This window comes from Suncus etruscus, chromosome 8 (genome assembly GCF_024139225.1).
Source record: "Suncus etruscus isolate mSunEtr1 chromosome 8, mSunEtr1.pri.cur, whole genome shotgun sequence".
Taxonomy (NCBI): Eukaryota; Metazoa; Chordata; class Mammalia; order Eulipotyphla; family Soricidae; genus Suncus; species Suncus etruscus.
Window position 1 is genome coordinate 44,990,058 of NC_064855.1, and position 22,023 is coordinate 45,012,080.

Here is a 22,023-nt window from a genome sequence, read left to right on the forward strand (position 1 = left end):
TTTAATATGGAAAGCTTCACGAATTTGCGTGTCATCCTTGTGCAGGGGCCATGCTAATCTTCTCTGTATTGTTCCAATTTTAGTATATGTGCTGCTGAAGAGAGCACGAGTATTATAACTCTTAAGGAAATCTGTCTATAGAAACATACAAAGAAAATAGAGATATCCCCATTAAATCTTTTGAGATAGTCTGAGGGGGGAATAAGATCCAGGGCACCTTTTCATCCCATACTGTGGTATTGTGGAGTCTGAGAAATGGTGTGGAGCAGTCAGAGATCAGGTAGTGTCCGTGAGCTGGGGTCCCTCTGGAGCTGGTTCCAGTAGCAATCTACAGTCCACATAAAAGGGAGGTGGGAATAAATAGGCCACATAGAATCAGTAGGAGCGGTGGCGAAAGTCTCTTGCTTGAGCAAGAAATGGGGGGCTGGAAGAGTGTCTTTTTTTTTTTTTTTTGCTTTGTGAGTCTGGTGGCAGTTTGCTGGGGCAAAGGGAAGTCCTGGTTCCTGAGGAGTTAAGAACTGAGAGTAAAGAGGGTTAAATAGGGAGATATAATGAATCAAGGTTGAGGGGGTGAGAGGATAGAAGGGATTTTGTAAGGTGGTGGACAGGGTAGGGGGGAAGAAGGAGAATATATAACAGGGATTATATAAAATATAGGCAGGGATTATGTACAATACTCTTTGTCCAGACACTTCAGGGAGTTTTTTGGGTCCCCAGGAAAGTGGGTGTAGGGTTCAGTGAAGGAAGGAGACACACTCAGTTGTTGTGGTAGATCATAATTGTGTGTCTGTTTATTAAATGCTACAGGGTGTATTTAAACATGAATTTTTTGTGTGAGAGACTTCCTACAACTGCTTTCCTGCAAAGTTAAAAAGTGTACTTTCTTGTTAGCAATAAGCTTATCAGTACATATTGTTTGATCTGTAAGTTTCTTCACAACAGATAATTCATGGGCCTCTAGTATGGGTTACAAATCTTCTGAATGATAAGTTCCAATTAAAAGACAGGAGGCAAACTTTAACATCTCAAAGTTTTTTACTCCTAGGCTGGACCTTGGGTGTCAATTCTGATATAAATTAAGAGATTAGCAAGTTCTCCAGGTGTTTCTATGAAGGGCTCCTTTCATATGAGTGAGCAGAACATCTTTTAAAAGACTTTACTTTGAGAATAATGAGTAATTTTTATGTTTCTCTTAATGCTTATTTTCCCAGGTAAAGTGATATTTAATCAAAGCCATTTTGTGTGTATTAATTTTGTCATCTGAAGTAAATGCTCACCTATATACGTACTTAGCACAGCAGCAGGAAGATTCTTATTAGGCCAAAAAATTGTTTGCAACTATTGTTTGAAACTATTACTAAGCTTGGGAAATACCACCCTCACTTTTCAAGGAAGAAACCTCTCTTTGAGGTCTTTTCTCAGCCATCTGCGCTGACTGAGCTCAGCGGGCCTTCTGACTTTAACTTTCCTTAAATTATGGTGGCAGTATAAGGTAGATTAAACAAACATAGAGGAATTCACCACCTGGGTAAGAATTTTCTAAGAGATGGTACTAGAGCACTCCAAAGTTCTGAAATGGGTATAGGCTCAGTGAATGCAAAACTTGAGGAGAGTGGCCTACAGAGATAGTATAGTAGGTAAGGTATTTGCCTTGTATGAAGCCAACCTGGTTCTGATCCCCAATGTATGGTCCCTGAGGTCCACCAAGAGTAATCCCTAAATATAGAGCCAGGAGTAATCCCTGAGCACTGATGGGTGTAGTTCCCTGCCCCCCCCAAAAGAAAACAGAAACAAAAACAAAAAATGAGGAGAAGCTTGATGTATCTTGGGCTTGCCACATGTGGAAGAAATGTAGAAAATGAAAACAGAAAGGGCAAATAGCTGGGAGGCCCACCACAGAGTGTGGCTGGTTTCAGACTTCAGAAAACCATGGAATATTTCAAGAGGACAGAGTCCACATTTGATTTAGGTTCTATTGAAAAGGATCTGGGTGCTATATAGATAATAAATTTTTGTTTTGTTTTGTTTTGTTTTGGTTTATGGGCCACACCCAGTGATGATCAGGAGTTACTCCTGGCTATCTACTCAGAAATAGCTCCTGGCTTGGGTGACCAAATAGGACCCTGGGGATCAAAACAAATTCTGTCCTGGATCAGCCACATACAAGGCAAACGCTCCACTCCTGCATTATTGCTTTGGCCCCTGGACAATAAATTCTACAGGAGTGTGAGAAGAAGCAGGGAGATCCACAGAGAGATTTTGACTAGGATATAGCTTTGGAAAGATGACTTGGATTTTTATGAGCAAAATGACATTTTTTTTTATGGTAAGGATTACTTGGATTTTAAAGGTGGCAGTGGAGGACAAATATTTGAATTGTGGGTGTGTTGTAATGGTTTGTTTGTTTCTTCTTTTGTGCCACACCCAGCAATATTCAGCAGTTACTTCTGTCTCTGTACTCAGGGGTTACTCCTAAGGGGGCTCAGGAAACCGTAGAGATGTCAGGGATAGAATCCATTTGGGCCATGTGCAAGACAAGGTACAATAGTACCCATTGTACTATAGTTTTGGCCCATAGATCTATTTTAAGATAGAATCAGCATCAGCCAAATGGCCTTCTACAAAGACCAGAACAGGTGACATTAAAAAGATAAGATCACCAAAAGACAATGACATTATTATAGGAACAAATCTATATATCATAATATGAATGCTTCTTGGGAACCCACAGCCTTGTCAATAAGAAAACTTCAAAATGATTACCATGCTGTTGTTTCAGGGAGAGCCCAGTGCAGACCTCAGCACCATAAACCTCAGTGTCCTTGTTTTGATCTTAGAGGAGCCTGAAAGTCTTCTTTCTACTTTTGCCCAAAATGTCTGTTATGCTCCCTGTGCTTTCCTCCCTCCCTCAAAGGTTGGCATCATTACTAGCAACACATATGAAGGCCAGTCTCTGTCATGTATTGATGAAAATAACTTTCCTCTTGATGGTCATTGACAAGGGTGTAGTGTGTATATGAGCAGGTGTTTGCTCATAAAACAGGGGCTCATTTGCTTCAGGTGAACCAGATCCCATGGTGTGGATAACTCTATCCCAGACTCACAAGTCAAGTCTATTTTTATTTGCTATTACCCGAATTACTGCCCATCTCCTGCAAAGTTCCTCTCTTCTTTGTCCACTCCTGAGCTTGGCCAAGCATTGCTGACTGCATGCCAGAGCAGCGATGCTGCTGAACTCTTGATTCCAGTCCAGGCTTTGGCAGGATTCCCAGTTAAATTTCTCTGACCCCAAAAAGAGGTCCCTTCTGATGCTTAGTTTCTATTGAAAACAACACTAAGTTTTTTCTACTGAAATTATCTTGCTTTCTGTCTGTATTCCCCTTTAGCTGCCTTTCACAACATTTGAAACCATCTGGTTTTGTGCGGAGGAATTCCAGAGTACCATTTGTTTACTCATTAAAAGACAACCCTTAATAATCATGACAGCCATTTAACAGATACATACACTGTACCCTGCATTGCCACCACACTAGACCTACCCAAGTTAGCTCTGATCCACCCAGTGAAACTGGGTCATGCCCATAACAGTCCTTTGGAATCTCCATTGATCTCATTATCTAACTCAGGCCCTTACAAAAAGAACTAAAGGATTAATGAAGAAAGACTAAGTTCCAAAAACCATAGAAATGAATGTGTGGTTTAAAAGTATGTTAAAAATCATGAATACAAACAAAAAGTAATGCATACTCATTTAAAATATGTAAAAGACATAAAGACAGAAAAATCAATTCCCATAGATTTCTCTTTATAAGTCTCTTTATGATATATTTTTTTAAATATCTACACCCCTCCCAATTCTTAAAAACCCTTTTTCTAAGATGTTATACACACAGTGAGCATATTTGTCTAAGCACAGGATGCCCCACATCCTTTCTCTTGTCAGATGAAATAAATTGGGAAATTCAATTCAATCAAAGTCCAGGTGAAAAAAAAAAGAAGAAAAATTTATCAACATAAAATTATTTTAATTTTAATTTTATACTTTCTGATAATTAAAGTTCAATGTATACAACTTTAGACCCCAGGTCTCTGGGCATTGACAAAGATGCTATATTAGCATTCAACTGTGAAGACAGTAGAACACATAGATGAGTATAACTGCTCATCAATGCTTCTATTACCAAAATGTTCTTCATGACACTTATCAATGTTTGCAGTTAAGGCAGGTGACACTTTATTTGTTATTAAAAAATAAATTGCTTTTACGAATCTCAAGCCTCCTTGAAGTAGTTGGCATTACCCTGGACTATTACATAACCAGGACCTTAAAGCTGAGATGATAGGCAAGGGACTGTCATGCCCCTTGTTACAGGAATAGTCCTCTTATACTAATGGATCTGAGTGACAATTTGGAGGAGTCAACACAGGGGCGAGGTTTAGGATGAGGGATACCATTGTTTGTCTGACTGATTTTAAAATCTCATTTTCAGGGAATGAACTTCATTTAAATGTCATTGTAAGTCAGTTTTTAGTTATTACAGTTTAGCAATAAAGGAGTTTGTAATGTATTCATAGAAATAATTAAGTGCTCATAATAGTGCCCTTGTTTACAGTTTCTGAAAACAGCACTATGAAACATCTTAGGACCCTCCTGTTATTTTTTATTGATTCCCTGAAATTCCCTCTAACTCAATTTTAAGCAGTAAAGCATACTGGGGTGTTAGAGATCCCCAAAGGGAAGATCAAAGGGTGATTGAACTGAGCAGTCAAAATGAAAGGGTTGGGGGGGGCAGGAATAGACTACATGAGGCTGTAGATTTGATTTCTAGTACCGTGTGGTATTCTGGGCAACACTTAAGTGATCCTGGTAGCTCCTCAGCACTGCTGGGCCTGAGTGTTACTAGTTAAGTAAACTGGCAATTGCTTAGCAACTGCTTGGGAAGTCTCTTCGATCCCCACCAAAAGGACAAATTAAAGACTTCCTTCTAAAAATGCATCACCTTGAGAAATATTCAGTTAAAAATCTTGAGACCTATGTAATTGGTAGGAAGGGCAGTACAGTTATATGGCATTATATGTTTTTCTCCTAATTCCTAAATTTCTGGACATAAGAGTCCCAGCAAGAAATCCATAAAGCAAGGAGGCGTAGGTACTAACATAGCAGTACAGATTCCAGAAAAAAATGACTTTAAATGTATCCTCTCTTGATTGCAGGAAGAATTTTTTTCTTGAAAAGAGTGCCCCTACTCCCACCATCAGATTTCCTCTGATTTTGGAGAAATTGTATAAAGTTTATGAAAGTGAAAGCTCTCTCAAACAAAGCTCTGCATTTGCTTTCAAGGTCAGGCAGGGAGAAAGGAAGAATCTTACTCTCCCTAGATGCTTAAATGGCAGCAAAATAAGACAAAAGCTTGTGAATGAGAAGCACCAAGAGAGACATAAAGAACCTGTCCCAGCCTTCCTTGGGAAGAAGGAAGCCTTCCCAGTTTTCTCTTCTCCAGGTTAGAAAAACACATCTCTTGGACAAATTTCATCCTTTTCCATCTCTGTGGTTTTGTTTTACATTAGCTCAGATCCTTCATTTCTCGGCCTACCAATCTCTTTCTGCTGTTTCATTTGCCATTGTTTGAGAACAGAAGCTGCCTTAGATTGATTCCTACCTTTTCAGCTCTGAAGAATACTGGGGTTTTGTTTGGTTGTTCATGTTTGTAGGCTGCAACTTCTCAAATGTCTTAGTGTCATTTGAGCAATATAGCACAGTGATCAAGGGCATTTGCTTGCATGTGGTGGACCTGAGTTCAATCTCCAGCATCCCACATGGTCCCTTTATTACTCCCAGGAATGACTCCTGCGCTCAGAGCCAGGAGTAACCCCTGAGCTGGGTGTGGCCTCAAAACTGAACAAAAGGCAGAAAAAAAAGAAATATAAGTGTTGGAGTGATGGTACAGTAGGTAGAGTATTTGCCTTGCAAGCTGCAAACACAAATTTTATCCTAGACATCCCATATGATCCCTTGTGCATCACCAAGAGTAGTTCCTGATGCTTATGAGTAACCCCTGTGCATCATGAGTGTGACCCCCAAAAACCAAAAAAATTAATTAATTAAAAATATCAAAGCGAGGCTGGGGCTGGAGTGGTGGCACAAGAGGTAAGGCATCTGCCTTGCATGTGTTAGCCTAGGACAGACCGTTGTTCAATTCCCTGGCATCCCACGTGGTTCCCCAAGCAAGGAATGATTTCTGAGTGCATAGCCAGGAGTAACCCCTGAGCGTCACCAGGTGTGGCCCAAAAAGCAAAAAAAAAAAAAAAAAATCAAAGCAAGGCTATGTCCAGATTTTAAGCACATCTGACTTGGTGGCATTTATGCCTACTCCGCCTCTATAGTAAAGTATTATTAATTTTTTGTTTTTTATTTTTATTATTTTTTTGTTTGGTTTTTAGGCCACTCTCAGTGATGCTCAGGAGTTACTCCTGATTATGCACTCAGAAATTACTTCTGGCAGTATATATCTTATATAGAATCATATAAGATACTCAGGATTTAACCCTGGTAAGCTAAGTGTAAGACAAATACCTTACCTGCTGTACTATTGCTCTGGCTCCCACACCAAGTATTCTTTTTTTTTTTTTTTTTTTTGATTTTGATTTTGAGGCCACACCTGGTTGGTTCTCAGGAGTCATCCCTTCCCAGGGCAAAATGCTAATTTTACCTGTTGGTCAGAACAGCCCACTTCTGGGAGGGGTCTATGAAAGGTAACAAAAGGGTTTCCTCAGGGAGATAAAGAGGCCTGCAGAAGGAAGCAAGAGGCGGCTAGAAGACTTGGCAGCATGGAAAGATAAGAAACAGATTTAAGTTCTGGGTGGCTTATGGAGCCTGCTTAAAAGGTTTAAGCTTAGAAGCCACACATGGTGGCTGGGACCTTAATAAAGCTGATGTCTCCTGAAATCTGACTGCCTGTGGATCATTTCCTCATAGTTACCCTGAACCTACAGACCCTGCTGGCTGGAAGGGGTTGCAGGCACCTGGCCTAGGCTGGCAGAGAAGGCCTCACCCTCCATTCATCACCATCCACAACCATCCAGGACTCTATAATTAATATGTAATTCTACATTCGGGGATTACATATGGTAGTGCTTGGGAGACCAAATACATTCTGAGGATTGAACTGGGTTTGCTGTGGACAAGGCAAGAGCCTTAAGTCAGTACTACCTTTCCAACTTCTTTATTTTTTAAAATTTTAATGTAGTTTAGGTAAAATCTTACAATATTACAAACATTTATATTTTTTTGTGTACAAAGTTATTGCTTTACTTGGGCAATAACCTAAGTGCCCAAGATCATCACTGTTAGTCTAGTTCTTCCTCATCTCCCAAAAATGTCCTCTACTTGGTAAACTCAGTATGGTACAATTCTTCTGGTAGAAAATACAGAAATATATTAACATAAAATAGTACACATATTAAAATGTATGCCTTTGTTTCCGAATTAAACTTCTAAGAAGCCAATTATTAATAGTATGTATTTAAAATAAAATTAAAAGCCATTTATAGAAAATATTCTTATATATAGCAGTATATTTATAAAAAGGTATCTTTAGGAAAAGATAAATAGTAAATCAATTTTATCATGTGCCATATTTGGCACTTTGTTAAAGCAAAATATAGGGAATAAAAAGCATGTTCAAACAGAAACTTGAGCATGAATGTTCACAAAACCATTATTGCTAAGAAAAACAGTTGAAACACACTAGATAGCTCATCAGTTATTTATTTATTTATTTATTTATTTATTTATTTATTTATTTATTTATTTATTTTTGTGGTTTTTGGGTCACACCTGGCAGTGCTCAGGGGTTACTCCTGGCTTCATACTCAGAAATTGCTCCTGGCAGGCACGGGGAACCATATGGGACGCGGGGATTCGAACTGATGACCTTCTACATGAAAGGCAAACGCCTTATCTCCTTGCTATCTCTCCGGCCCCTAGTTATTTATTTAATTACAAACACGATTGCAGTTGGGTTTCAGTCATACAAAGAACACCCCCATTTCAGTAGTGCAAAATTCCCACCACCAATGCCCCTGATCTCCCTCCTCCCCCAACTGTCCCTGTCTGTATTTGAGACAGGCATTCTACTTTTCTCATTCATTAGCATTGTCATGGTAGTTGTTAGTGTAGTTATTTTTCTAACTGCACTCACCACTCTTGGGGTGAGTTTCATATTGTGAACCGGTGCTTCTGGCCCTCATCTCTGGACATTATAACAATAATGTCTTTTATTTTTTTAAAACCCATAGCTCAGTGAGATTATTCTGTGTCTACCGCTCTGGCTTATTTCACTCAGCATAGTTTTTATGCCTATCCATGTATAGGAAAATTTCATGACTCAATCTCTCCTGACAACTGCAAAATATTCCATTTGTATAAGTACCACAGTTTTTTTAGCCATTCATCTTGTGAAGGGCATCTTGGTTGTTTCCAGAGTCTGTAAAAAGTACTGCAATGAATATAGGTGTGAGGAAGGGATTTTGTATTGCATCTTTGTGTTCCTAGGGTATATCCCTAGGAGTGGTATAGCCAGATCATATGGGAGCTCAATTTTATGTTTTTGAGGAATCTCCATATTGTTTTCCATAAATGCTGGACTAATCGACATTCCAACCAGCAGTGAATAAGAGTTCCTTACTCCCCACATTCCGCCAGCAGTGATTGTTCTTGTTCTTGGTGATGTGTGCCAGTCTCTGTGGTGTGAGATGGTACCTCATTGTTGTTTTGATTTGCATTTCTCTCATTATTAGTGATATGGAGCATTTTTTCATGTGCCTTTTGGCCATTTGTATTTCTTTTTTTGAGGAAGTGTCTGTTCATTTCTTCTCCACATTTTTTGATGGGCTTAGATGTGTTTTCCTTGTTAAGTTCTGTCAGTACCTTGTATATCTTAGATCTTAGCCCCTTATCTGATGGGTATTGGTGAATAGTTTCTCCCATTCTGTGAGTGGGTTTTGTATCCTAGGCACTATTTTCTTTGAGGTGCAGAAGCTTCTCAGCTTAATATAGTCCCATCTGTTTATCTTTGCTTCCACTTGTTTGGAGAGTGCTGTTTCCTCCTGAAAGATGCCTGTAGTTTCAATCTTATGGAGTGTTATACCTACATGTTCTATATACCTTATGATTTTGGGTCTGATATCAAGGTCTTTAATTCATTTAAATTTGACCTATTAAAGTATTCTTTATATTAATCATCACCCCTGTCAAAACCAGAGTATTATTGGAGCAATCAGGTCTTGGTTTTTATCCTCTTTTGAGGAGATGGATAAAGGTATTGTTGGGCCACAGTGATTCATGGGACTCACACTTAGGGTTAACTCCTGGTGGGACTAATAGACTCTATGTTGTACCTGAGTCTGTACCTAAGGCTAAATGTGTACAAGGATATACCTTACCTACAATACTAGCTCTATATTTTCCCTTTTGTTCTTTAAGTTATGATCAAGTACAGGGACTTAAAATAACATACCTTGCAAGTGTATGAACAAAGGTTCAAATCCCTGGTGTCTCACATGTGCTCAGCATATGATCCTGGCTTCTCTCTTGTCAGAGAGCCCTGGCACTACAAGCAATTTCCATGCTGCCTCCCAAAAGGTGAGTGATGGTGAGAAAATAAGATTAACAAGATATGTGAATGCCATAGCCAGAAAGTGGAAAGAACAGGTGTGAGATCCCTTCAAGCTCCAGATCCCACAATTACTTGTGTGCCTTCACTAACAGTGCAAGTCTTGGCCATCACATGTGATAGCACTGCAATTATGAAGCCAAAAGACCAACCCTCAGGGTAGCAAATAAAGAAGGGTCAACCTGATTTCAGAGCACTTGATGGATTAAATCTCAGACTTGTAAAACTCAAACATTAAAAAGTGATTAATGGATTTGGAAAAGAATCTTTACATTGCACAGAAAAAGCCTGAAGATTTATCTTAAAGCTCGATTGAATATAAAATAATTTATTTTACCTATGTTTAGTTTTACCAAGAGTTCTTATATTGAGTAAAGTCAGTGACATCCTCCAAAATGCTAACCACTCAATAGAAAAAGTCAGAGGGACCAAGGAGAGACCCCAGAAGGGGTGAATGCAGTTTTGAGGCTCTGGGTTTATTCCTGAACTACATGGCAGCACCACAATGTGTGATCCCTTTGGTCCCTGAGTACTGCTGGGAGACCCTTCTTTTGAAAGATAACATTTTTTCAAGTCTGAAAGGTAATAATTGTTAAATAACTACAGTACTCATCCGGAAGCCATTTCTTCATGTATATACTAAGAGGTTTCCACTTGGAACAAAAAGTGGCTTTTGATTATTTCTTTATTCATTTTAACTTTGTTTTTGGGGAATTGGAATAGCTGGCAGTACTAGGGGCTTACTCCTGGCTTTGTGCTCAGCAATCACTCCTGAAAGGATTCAGGGGACCACATGTGATGCTGCAGATCAGTCTGGGTCCACTGTGTGCCAGACAAGCATCCTAGTTGCTGTACTATCTCTCAGCTCTGAGAAACAGAATAGTTTTATCCATCACTGAAAACCTGTTTTATGTGGTGGAATAATTAAACTTTGCAAATCAGAGATCTTGATTGAGATAGAATGCTACAAAAGTACACAGCAGGAAAAAAGTTCTAATGAAGAACCTTAAGATAAGTGTTTTAGGAAGAGATCATCCAGTTTAATTTAAAAACTGTAAATCAAATAGTTCCCATTGTGCATTTGAAGCTCATCTTTAAGAAATCATAGAGTGAATTAATAAAAGAAAGTTTGGAATGCGCAATTAATCCATATTATTGTAGATCATAGTTAATTATATATTTTAGTTTAAAATAATAAAATAGCACTTATTGAGTATCAAATACCATAGCCAATAAGCTGGACTTTTCTCCCTCTATCTTGAGTAATGCAAAGTTGTCAATAAATGAACCCAACACTCTAAATCATATAAAAGTAGCTTTTATTTAACTCTGAACGATAAGCAAAATCTTAGTCACTTTTAGACTAGACATTTCTTTCTAATGGCAAGAATTTTACATTTGCAAAAAGAACACATTATGTTGAGCTCATAGGTAATTAAATATGACTGTCATATCTAAATTATTGTTTATTTTATAAAAATTAAAATGAGACACATATGTGTAATATGGCAGAGAATTAAAGTAAAACCACATTTTATCCTCACTTTTTTCTAATAGCTTTCTGTGCAAATGTTTTCCTTCCTTTCTTTGTATCCCAAACGATTTTGCTAAAAAAGAAAACCCCAAGTCCTCTTAAAGTTGGGTACGAAAGAGAGCTAATGGTCATTCTTACAAAGTAACCTGGGTGTCTTCCTACTCCTGGAGAAGTAAGAAGAGCACTCATCAGACTCTTCTTTCTTTTTAGTATATGATGAATGCTTCTAAATGGAAAATTTCCCTAAGATATTATTGATATTAAGTTCCGGCCCCAATGCTGGTCTTCAGCAATTCTGAACACTCTCTTTGAAGTTGGTATAGCTCATGGTGTGCCCTCAGTAGACCTTTCCAGTCCTGATGTCATTCTACCCACCTTGTCCTTACTCATCTGAAATCTATTTTTAGTCATGTGCATTGTTATTTCAAGCACTGATTTATGGCATGACATCACTAATTATCTGCAACTGACATTGTTCCCTAATTGTTTTTCTCATTCTGTCTTGCCTCCCACAGTAAGTCTACCAGCTAATCGTGGGCTGTTCAGTCACATGATGACTTCTGCCTTGTGATGCCTTGGGGAGTGCTGCTCAGACAAAACAGCTTCTCCTGGTCTGTGAACTCTGACTTGGGAAGTGTAGGACCAAAAACTACAATTGCATAGCAAAGGGCACTGATTATAGTGAAAACAAGAGGAGGTGGAAGGAACGTAAGTTTTGTACTGATGTGTGGGTAACTGCAGATATTTTGGATAGGCTTTTTAAAAAGCAAAACAACTCATTTCCTGCCAGGAATTCATTGTTATCAATAGCAGTTTGATGAAAGAGAGGGGGAGAAGGAAGAGGATGGTAAGATAAGGAGAGCTGAAAAGTAAGATAAGAGGTTACTATGAGGTTACTTGCTCCTATACTTAACAAAGCCTGTCTCGCTTTTCAAGGGACTGCTATCTTTAAGGAAGATGGTTTACAATTACATGTTGGTAATAAGCTGTTTCTTTGGGGTCCAGATTACAGGCTCAAATTACTGTATTTCTACTAGAAGTGGTGCCAAGTGGGAGGCTAAAAAAGGGTGGATGCTTCAGGCAGCATTTGATGATTTGGGTGGTCTTTTGTATTTCTTATTACATATTTCCCTGAAAGCTCTTAGTCATAAGGCATACAGAAAAGTCATTAAATTTTTGTTATTGAAACAACAAAAAAAATCATTATGATTTCACAACTAATCACTAGGCTTTATTTTAATGGAAAAAGTAAGAAACACAATTTCACATTAATTAGTTGTAGTCCTATCACCTCCCAATTGAAGGAGATTAAGTACCAAAATAACACTACTAATAACACTTTACTAAGGCACATATGGAGTTGACTTAGGTTAGATGTTTGGGGGTGGTTGAAGGCTAGCTGATGGGCATTTTGGGTGGAAGTCTAACACTTTCCATCATACATTGGTATTTCAACTTGGGGGTATTTTTCAAATACTGTTTCCAGTTTTCATGGGAAGAAGATAAAAAGAATACAATTTTTGGAAACTTGAAAAATTTTAAGGTGTTAACTTCCATACTTCCTCTTACCCAGTATCATCTATCTTATTGTGAACACTATGGAGAGGGTTTTCTACAAATAAGCCACGTAATGTGAAAGCTGAGACATGTATCTAGGAATCCTAATTGAATCTGACATGCTATGTATGTAAACGTAGAGTTCCATGTCAGTTTGCAGAACTATACTTCTTCTGTCAATGTCAAAAAGCCTGCCTGTCTGCCTGCCTGAAAAGACTTACCATAATTGCCTGCTAGGGTGCCCACATTAGTCAAAGCTTGTGTCTAGACATTCAAGTCCCTGTTGGAATGCTATATTAAAATTTTAAATTTCTATTATTTCCTGTGAATATTACTGCAGATGTAATGATTCCATTACCTTACCTTTCACCTTCCAGATACCAAGGGGATGTGATGTAGAGTTGGTAAATCTCAATAGAAGATCAGTGTTGTAAATATCAGTAAAGAATGAGTGATTAGTAAAATTGCAGAGTGTAGCTTCTTCTGTGAAGAGTCCTTACAGAAGTGGAGAAAGGACAGAGAAGGATAATGGTCTCTAGGATAAAAATCACAAAAGAGGGCCTTGAGATGAAAAACCAGTTTTCCTAAACACTAGTCACCTTTTTCATTTCCTCTATTCAATGTTTTACTATAACTTTTTTTAGTAGCATATAGTTAAGATTCAAATTGCTTGTTGGTATTATTTTAAGGCATATTGATGCCCACAGCATATTAAAGCAATAGTATATTGTTATATTGATAGCATATTGCCAAAAGGCAAGAAAGATTAGTTTTCTTTATCACTATTTTGACTAGCCAACTCTATTTAGAGCATGTAATTAGGGTTAAAATTGGTAGCCAATATCATATTGAAGTAAGTAAGATAGATTCTTTTTTATGTTCTATGAACTCATAGACATTTCAATTTGCTCTAATTTTGCTTCTGACTATCAGAAGAACCCTTACCTCTTTTATTCTGTTTACTTTTGCACATAGAGTTTACTGGCTCTTACTTGCTGCTACTGCTCCAGCTATTGCACTTACAGTCATATAAAAATAAAAAGGGAAAAGAACAAAAGAAGAAATATGTGAGACCTATTTTCCATTTTTATTTATATTTTATAGACCAAAATTGGGGCAAATGTTCTTGCTTTTTTCTCAACTGCAACAAAAATTGGAAAGCATGTTTATTATTTTATGTTCTATTACTCTGTGAATTCTATTATTATGCAAAAAAGAAAATACACAGGTTGACAAGAATTTTGGTTACAAGATATTTGCATCCATCTAAGCGATTCCACTGTTGGGGTTCTGTCAAGTCCCAGTGTTTCTACCCATTTTTTAGCAGTATTAGCCAGAGCCTGTATATGTGCCAGTGGTGTGAAAAACTGAAGATCCCTAGAATGACCAGAAGAAATGGCAGGGCTCGATAGATCTATAATTAAATAGAATTTTTTTCATGTGTTGAGGGTATAATATGGGCAAAACTTAAAGGAATGCTTTCTTCACATGAGAAAGCAAGTCTCCTCTCTGCTTCAAGAACGTTGAAGCAGGCTTAATTAGTCCCAGTTGAATATATCAGCAGCAGGTGAGGGTTGAGCTGGTCCCTTCTTAACACTGTCATATCTTAACATCAAAGTCTCCATGGACTTTGCCATTGTGAGTGGTACATATATTGGCATTTTCCACTCAGCTCTTTTCATTTTCTTTTTTCTTTAAAACTAAAGACAATGAATTATTTTAAAGTTATGGTCTAAAAATTAGGGTTCTCATGGCAACACTTGATTTCCCCAATTTTCACATCCTATTTTAGGATTTTACAATTAGTAGGATAATTGAAAATTTGAAAACCTATGGTCAGTATGACCGACTTAATGTTTTCTTGTGACTTGTTTTTAATTATTTTTTAATAAAAGCATAGCTGGTATAATTGTATAGCTTTTAGTGTTTCATGGTTCTTTTATTTTCTCTAGAAGGGTTTTACTTTAATATATATGAAAAATTTTATTGTAATATCTGCTAATATCTGTTTTACTATTGTACAGTAACCGTCTGCATGCAAAAGATGAGACTAGAACTTTGCAATACAACTTTGTAATGTTGATAAAGTGAATAAGATTATTTGTGTGTAATTGCTCTACTTTCTATAAACAGTGGGACCTGGTTTATTACCTCTCCATATATAGGTAGTATCCTGAGAGCAAAACCATTCCTTGGCCATAGTATGAGGCAGATGGTAGAGATTGTTGGGTATATTCTAGCAGACATTCTCTATTTTCTTTTTTGGATCAGAGACATGATAGGAAATACATGAAATTTTCAACTTTATTTTGTGGTGAGGGATAGCCATTGAATTAAATTCTAACCAATGAGGTAAAGAAGAAACCACATTAAAAGTTCTGAAGGAATGTCCCTCTATTTCTTTTTTGTTTATTTTTGGGCCACATCTCAAAGTACTCAGGAATCAATCTTGGAACAAGTCCTGGAAGTGCTCAGTGAACTGTATCGGGTGCTACGGATGGCACCTGTGTCAGCAGTATGCAAGACAATGCTCTACCCACTATACTATTTTTCTACTTTAACTTATTTTTTCCTAAAATGTAGCTACTAAATCATGAAATGATGGAGCACAGTTGACAAAAACAGCAGAACTGAGGAGCTTGAAGCCCATGGGGTCACTGTCTGGGAGGTCACATTTGCCATTTTTTTTTTATCTGAAAAACAAATGTAATTCTATCTAGTATAAACTATAGCTCTGTAAAGTTCCCAGTATAGGGACCCAAGATGAATTCTAATGAATTGACTAGGATTTAGGAACTTTGAAAGGAGAATATAAATCTTAGATAGAAGACAGGAATACTCTGTTTAGAAGCTGTAGGACCAAACTGAGATGCACATCATTTATTAAATAGCTGGACCAAGGAATGTCAGTCTGAATGTTTCCTCTGCAGATACTGAAATCTACTTAAAAAGGTCACAAAAATAACTGTTAAATTAATAAATAAACAATTGAGTAATAAAAGTAAAGCTTTGTTTGGAAGTAGAGGTGCCCAGACTATACCTTCAATACATGGAAAGAATTTCTACTTAATTATCGATATACTGAACCCAACCATCTCTTCTGGTCATTCTAGGGATCTTCAGTCTTTCATTCTATTGGTATATACCACAGGCTCTGACCAGCACTGGCTAAAACATGGAACTTGACAGAACCCCAACAGTGTACTAGTTTAGATGGCTGCAATAATTTTGTGAGCAAAACTCTTGTCACCTTGTATACTTTCAATGACTTCTAGAATTAACTATTTCAAGCTATTCTAAATTCTTTAAATTTAGTCCTCTTTGCTGATGATCCAGTTCCCTGACATTGTGGGAATTCTTGTGATTTTTTTTAAAGTTCTCAATTGGCACTTTAGGACTTTGTAGTCATTGACAGGAATTGTGAATCACTTCTGGAGCTCCCTCAAGAGCAAGTTAGCAAGGGCATTGTCAACCTTCATCTTCCAGTTTCATACCCTCAGATAGAGGGGCTTAAGAAGCTTCCTTTGTCAGGGCCATCATCAGATTTGGATGGGTTGGTAGTCAGAGTATCTCTCGATCAGTGTGGGAGAGGGAGAGAAATAGCTCAAAGAGCTCAAACTCATAGTCCCTCAGCATCACTGGTACTACTCTAAAGCACCAAGCCAAGAATATTAGTCCCTCACCACCACTGGACCCTTAAACAACAAATTAGTACTTTGCAGTGGTATCTATTTGAACCCTTTATATGTGGTTGGTGGACTGAAGATTAGGGTTTATTCATTTTGAAATGACTTAAAATCACCACATGTGGCTAGTGACTTCCATATTGACCAGCACAGCTTTAGAATGTTTGGTTCCTAGTTAGCATATATTTGTTTTTAGGTCAAGGACTGAAAATCATATTCAGAGAAGAATATGGAGGTCAGCCAGAAAAATTTCTTCCAAAGGGTGTTTATGCATGAGAGAATGGCAAAGAATCAAATCCGAGTACTGAAATCCAAGTGGGAAAGGAGGAAGGCAAGGCCAATCTGAGAGGCTGAAGGCAAATTCTTCAGTAGGAGGTATGGGCAATATTCCCTATACAGGCTTTGGGGTCCCTTGCCTACAGTTTTGCTTTAACTGGTATTTAATTGCCTTGGATTAAAAAAAAAAAGATCCAGGCTTGACATCCAGAGCAAAGCAAAGTTGTTTTGTTAAGGCCACATGTCAGAATGCCAGCATACATGTTGCCAACTGATCTGCTGATATTTAAATACTAGAAAATAATTTTCTCCAGAAGTTGTCTAAACTGTTGCTTTTCTATGTACTCATTTTTCTTTTGACATATAAGATTTTATTTTGTTACCAATCAACAAAATACAAAATATACCAGCGAAACAAAACAAACAAAATATCAACCACAAAACAAACCAAAATAAAACACCCCAAACTAACAACAAAAACAAAGAACATTATGCAGCTTTCAGGAGAATAAATTCATAAAATTTTCCTATACATAGATGAAGATGGAAACTATTATGCTGAGTGAAATAAGTCAGAGGGAGAGAGAGACACACACAGAATAATTTCATTTATCTATGGGTTTTAAGAAAAATAAAAGACATTTTTGTAATAATGCCCAGAGTGAGGACCGGAAGGACCGGCTCACAATATGAAACTCACCTCAAAGAGCGGTGAGTGCAGTTAGAGAAAAAATACACTAACAACTACCATGACAATGTTAATGAGTGAGAGAAGTAGAATGCCTGTCTCGAATACAGGCAAGGGTTGGGGGAGGAGGGAGATTGAAGAGGGGCATTGGTGGTGGGAATGTTGAACTGGTGAAGGGGGGTGTTCTTTGTATGACTGAAACCCAACTACAGTCATATTTGTAATCATGGTGCTTGAATAAAGATTAAAAAAAAAAACAATGAACAAAAACAAAATACTAAAACCAATACAAAAGATTAAAAAGTGAGGCAAAAATACATTTTCAAAGTATTTATAATTTAATCTGAATACTTACAAATTAATGCTCCTATCCTTAAAAGAGTATGAGAAACTCCATTTTAAAATGTTAACCAGAAAGCCCACCTGACAGTAACTGGCATTTTCTGTTGCCCTGGAGACAGACCCAGGCCTCTGCTCCTTTGTTTCAGTTTAATGAGACAATACAAAAGTCTAGTGTCATTGGGATCTTGCTTTTTCATGTGTCTTTAAATTTATCACTATAGATACTGGGTACAATTAACAAAGACTTTGGAAGAAGGAATCCTGAGAGCATTTGACATCACTGAATCATGTCTTTCTAGTTTTCCTCAATGTGAGTCTTTCTTTGGGACTATGGAAAAAAGTCAGGGGAAAACAGAACCACACAGGAAAATGGTCTTTGAAAATTCTTAAAGCAAAAGCACTTTCCTTGGAGACTTCTTATTTCACAGACAAAACTGAGAAGAGCAAGATTACAGAGCTCAGGACTTGAGCAGAGTGAGAGGGAAAACATGTATGCTCCCCCTTATGTATGTTGTTGCCTTAGAAGAGATTATAATCCTACTGAAATGGTCCTGATTTAGGCCTCTAGCCTATGGGAGTTGTGGCAGAGAGTGAAGTGTGTGGTTGGGAAAGTTAGACATGGAATTAAGAGAACTGACCCTGTGCTTGTTCTTCACATGGAAGTTGACCCAGGCAGGTTGTTTTGGGGAAGAATGGTTTGGAAAGGGATCACCACCGGGAGAACGCTAATATTACTGGCCCATTTTGTGACTCAAAATTTGAATCTCTGGGAGTAATGGGTGAATGGAAAGGTTAAGAGAACAGGTGGATAGATTCTGACTGCAAGAGGGTCCTTCTGTGCTCACCTTTACCCCACTCCTGAAGCAGAATTCTGCCATGAGAGTAAAAACATTCAGGTGTTCCCTGAAGTGCTCTACCAGAATGTGTGCAAGAAAATGAGTGTGGTGAGCTGAGAGTATTGTGCTCAGTGGGGTAGCAGCACCCCATTCTTATGCAAGCACAGCAAGTATATGAGTGAGCCCTATCAATGTGGGACTCTTGGTCATCAGGTCATCAACAATAAAGGGCAGGAAAGCATTTCTATGCTGAAAGAGCACCTCAATGATTATTACATTTGCTTTTGAATAGTCATCACACATGACTGCAAGTTTACACTAGGTAAGATTTGAAAAGGTACATTTACATTTGATGTTGCAGAGGAGTGTACAAAAGTGGTTACTGGATTATGGCAATAAGAACACCATGAGGAGTAGATAGGTGTGCATTAACACTCTCAGTGGGCCAGTCTGTCATCAGTCTCAGAACAACTGAGAGCTTATTAGAAAATGCAAACTGGGGGGCAGGAGTGATAGTACAGTGGTAGGGCATTTGCCTTGCATGCTGCTGAACCAGGATGGACCTGGGTTCAATCCCCAGCATCCCATATGGTCCCCGGAGCCTGCCAGGAGTGATTTCTGAGCACAGACCCAGGAGTAACCCCTGAGCTGTGTGTGGCCCAAAAACCAAACCAAAATGAACAAACTAACAAAAACACCAACCAACCAAATAAACAAGCAAACAAAAAACACAAAACGCAACCTGGGCCAGGAAGTATCTTGAGTGTAGATCAAATGATCTTTGGGCACTAAATCTATGCCTCTTTATCCCCAAATGTGGGAGCATACTCAGCTGTGGGTCTGGTGTCTCCTGAGTACCAATGGACCTGAGCACCAATAAATGTGGCCTTTATTTTTAAAAAATAGATCCTCTCCTAGACATGAGGGATCAGATTGTGCTCTTCAGAGAGATTCCCAGTAACAGGGTTCAAATTCTGCCTTTCTCTGCCTCTAGTCATGGCAAATGTTCAGATAGAATGAAGAGTTATGACTTGGGAGCATGACTGTCTCTTTTCCTGGATGCAGATGCTCTCTGAATATTAAAGCCAAGGGTGAATGCATATGTCCTATCCATGTCTCAGCCCCCATCTCTACCCTTGGTGGATAGTAACATCCTGCCACTCTCAGCTGGTATGAAAATGAAATAACACATTTATGTAGGCATTTATCTGGAAGGTGGTAAGTATTCAACACATGTGTGATCCCAGTCAAGTTTTCTTTAAATGGATGATGTTTCATAAATTTCTTCACCATTCCAGTTCTTAGGCTCCACATTGATACCATGAGGTCAGTAAGATCTAGTCCTGGGCTGTGGTGAGGATTAGCAGATAGTGATCTGTGGTCTGTAAATGTCTCTGCAGATGTGAGGATAGTGTTGTCAACAGGCTGTCAAAGGAAGAAGGATGGTAGAAAGGCAAAATGCCTCCAGGGGAGGAAAGACCACCAAGACTTTTCTGAAGCTCAGTGAGAACAAGACCACCCTCAAAGTTGTGATAAGGTGAAAGGTCAGCAAGCTCATCATCCTGTCCTTTGTTATTCTCTCCACCTCCACCTACAGACTGCTTGAGACCACCCAGGGAGGGTAAATGGTGTCTTTGTACAGAGCTGATTAAAGCAAAGCAAGAAGCAACAGGACTTTGCCACCTTAGAATTCTGGGCTCAAGTCTGCCCCACCAGTATTCCCTTTGTGTTTTTCTCTGACACCCCTTGAGCAAGTTGACAAACCAGGTATGTGACTCGTGTGACTCCTTTGTTTATCTGCTCTTCAGTATCTTGGAACCTTGACTGTTCTGGGATGAGGCAACATATGCCTCTCTGGGATACTGTTCATGGTCTGCAGTCTTTTGCACTCATTTTCTGTGGCTTACTTGTGGCAAAGGCTGGCCCTGGATTTATGTCACTGCATGACTTGGAAGGTTGCAGCAAAAACCATCACATCTTTCTTCCATTGGCTCTGCTGGGCGGAAGTACCTAGAGTCACAGTCCCAGTACCTTGGGAGGATGTTGGGGATAATGAACGATGCCACCCTACTGGATGAAAATGGAGGGTCCAGAAATCCCCTGAAAGGCCTGAGAAAATACAGGCAGGAGAAAGAAATGGAATCTCTGCTATCTTCCTAATATCTAATTTATTCTGTCAAATGATTTCCCTTCCACTTTTGAGGACCACATTTACAGCAGCTTTTTCTTGGTCTTCCTATTTGTAACAAGCAAGTCTTTTAATTTTTATTTTCATTTCTTCATCAGACCCTATATCTATATCTAGATCTTCTGGTAAACTGACAGCAGACTGTCCCTTTGTAGACATTTTATTCAGACTGGAGATGCTAGTTTAGTTCCCCTCCCTCTACAGTACTATTTCCCACCATCTCCTTAAGGAAAATCCCCATTCCTCCAATGCTCAAACACTCCTGTTGAATCTTTTGAATCACGCAAAGGAGTCTTGCTAAGTTAGAAACAATATAAAAGATTCTTGAGTAATGCTCATCAGTGGTGCTCCAAAATACTCAAGAACAATGCCTTGAGACTCCTGTTCTTCCTTCCTTCCTTCCTTCCTTCCTTCCTTCCTTCCTTCCTTCCTTCCTTCCTTCCTTCCTTCCTTCCTTCCTTCCTTCCTTCCTTCCTTCCTTCCTTCCTTCCTTCCTGAGACTCCTGTTCTTCCTTCCTTCCTTCCTTCCTTCCTTCCTTCCTTCCTTCCTTCCTTCCTTCCTTCCTTCCTTCCTTCCTTCCTTCCTTCCTTCCTTCCTTCCTTCCTTCCTTCCTCCCTCCCTCCCTCCCTCCCTCCCTCCCTCCCTCCCTCCCTCCCTCCTTTCTTTCTTTCTTTCTTTCTTTCTTTCTTTCTTTCTTTCTTTCTTTCTTTCTTTCTTTCTTTCTTTCTTTCTTTCTTTCTTTCTTTCTTTCTTTCTTTCTTTCTTTCTTTTTCTTTCTTTCTTTCTTTCTTCTTTCCTTCCTTCCTTTCTTCCTTCCCTCCTTCCTTCCTTCCTTCCTTCCTTCCTTCCTTCCTTCCTTCCTTCCTTCCTTCCTTCCTTCCTTCCTTCCTTCCTTCCTTCCTTCCTTCCTTCCTTCCTTCCTTCCTTCCTTCCTTTCTTTCTTTCTTTCTTTCTTTCTTTCTTTCTTTCTTTCTTTCTTTCTTTCTTTCTTTCTTTCTTTCTTTCTTTCTTTCTTTCTTTCTTTCTTTCTTTCTTTCTTTCTTTCTTTCTTTCTTTCTTTCTTTCTTTCTTTCTTTCTTTCTTTCTTTCTTTCTTTCTTTCTTTCTTTCTTTCTTTCCTTTCTTCTTTCTTTTTTTTCTTCTTTTGCACACAGGGCCACGCTCAGGGGTTACTCCTGGTTCTGTGCTCATAAATAGCTCCTGGCAGGCTTGGGGGACCATATGGGATGCTGGGGACCGAAC

General features: G+C 38.6%; 1 non-coding gene across 1 annotated transcript; it reads right to left on the bottom strand.

Annotated features, from left to right (window-relative positions):
• LOC126016928 (U6 spliceosomal RNA) lies at positions 1-107 on the bottom strand. The gene has a single exon (XR_007498612.1). It is a non-coding gene; the product is annotated as a U6 spliceosomal RNA (small nuclear RNA).
• Between the last annotated feature and the right edge of the window lie 21,916 nt (positions 108-22,023).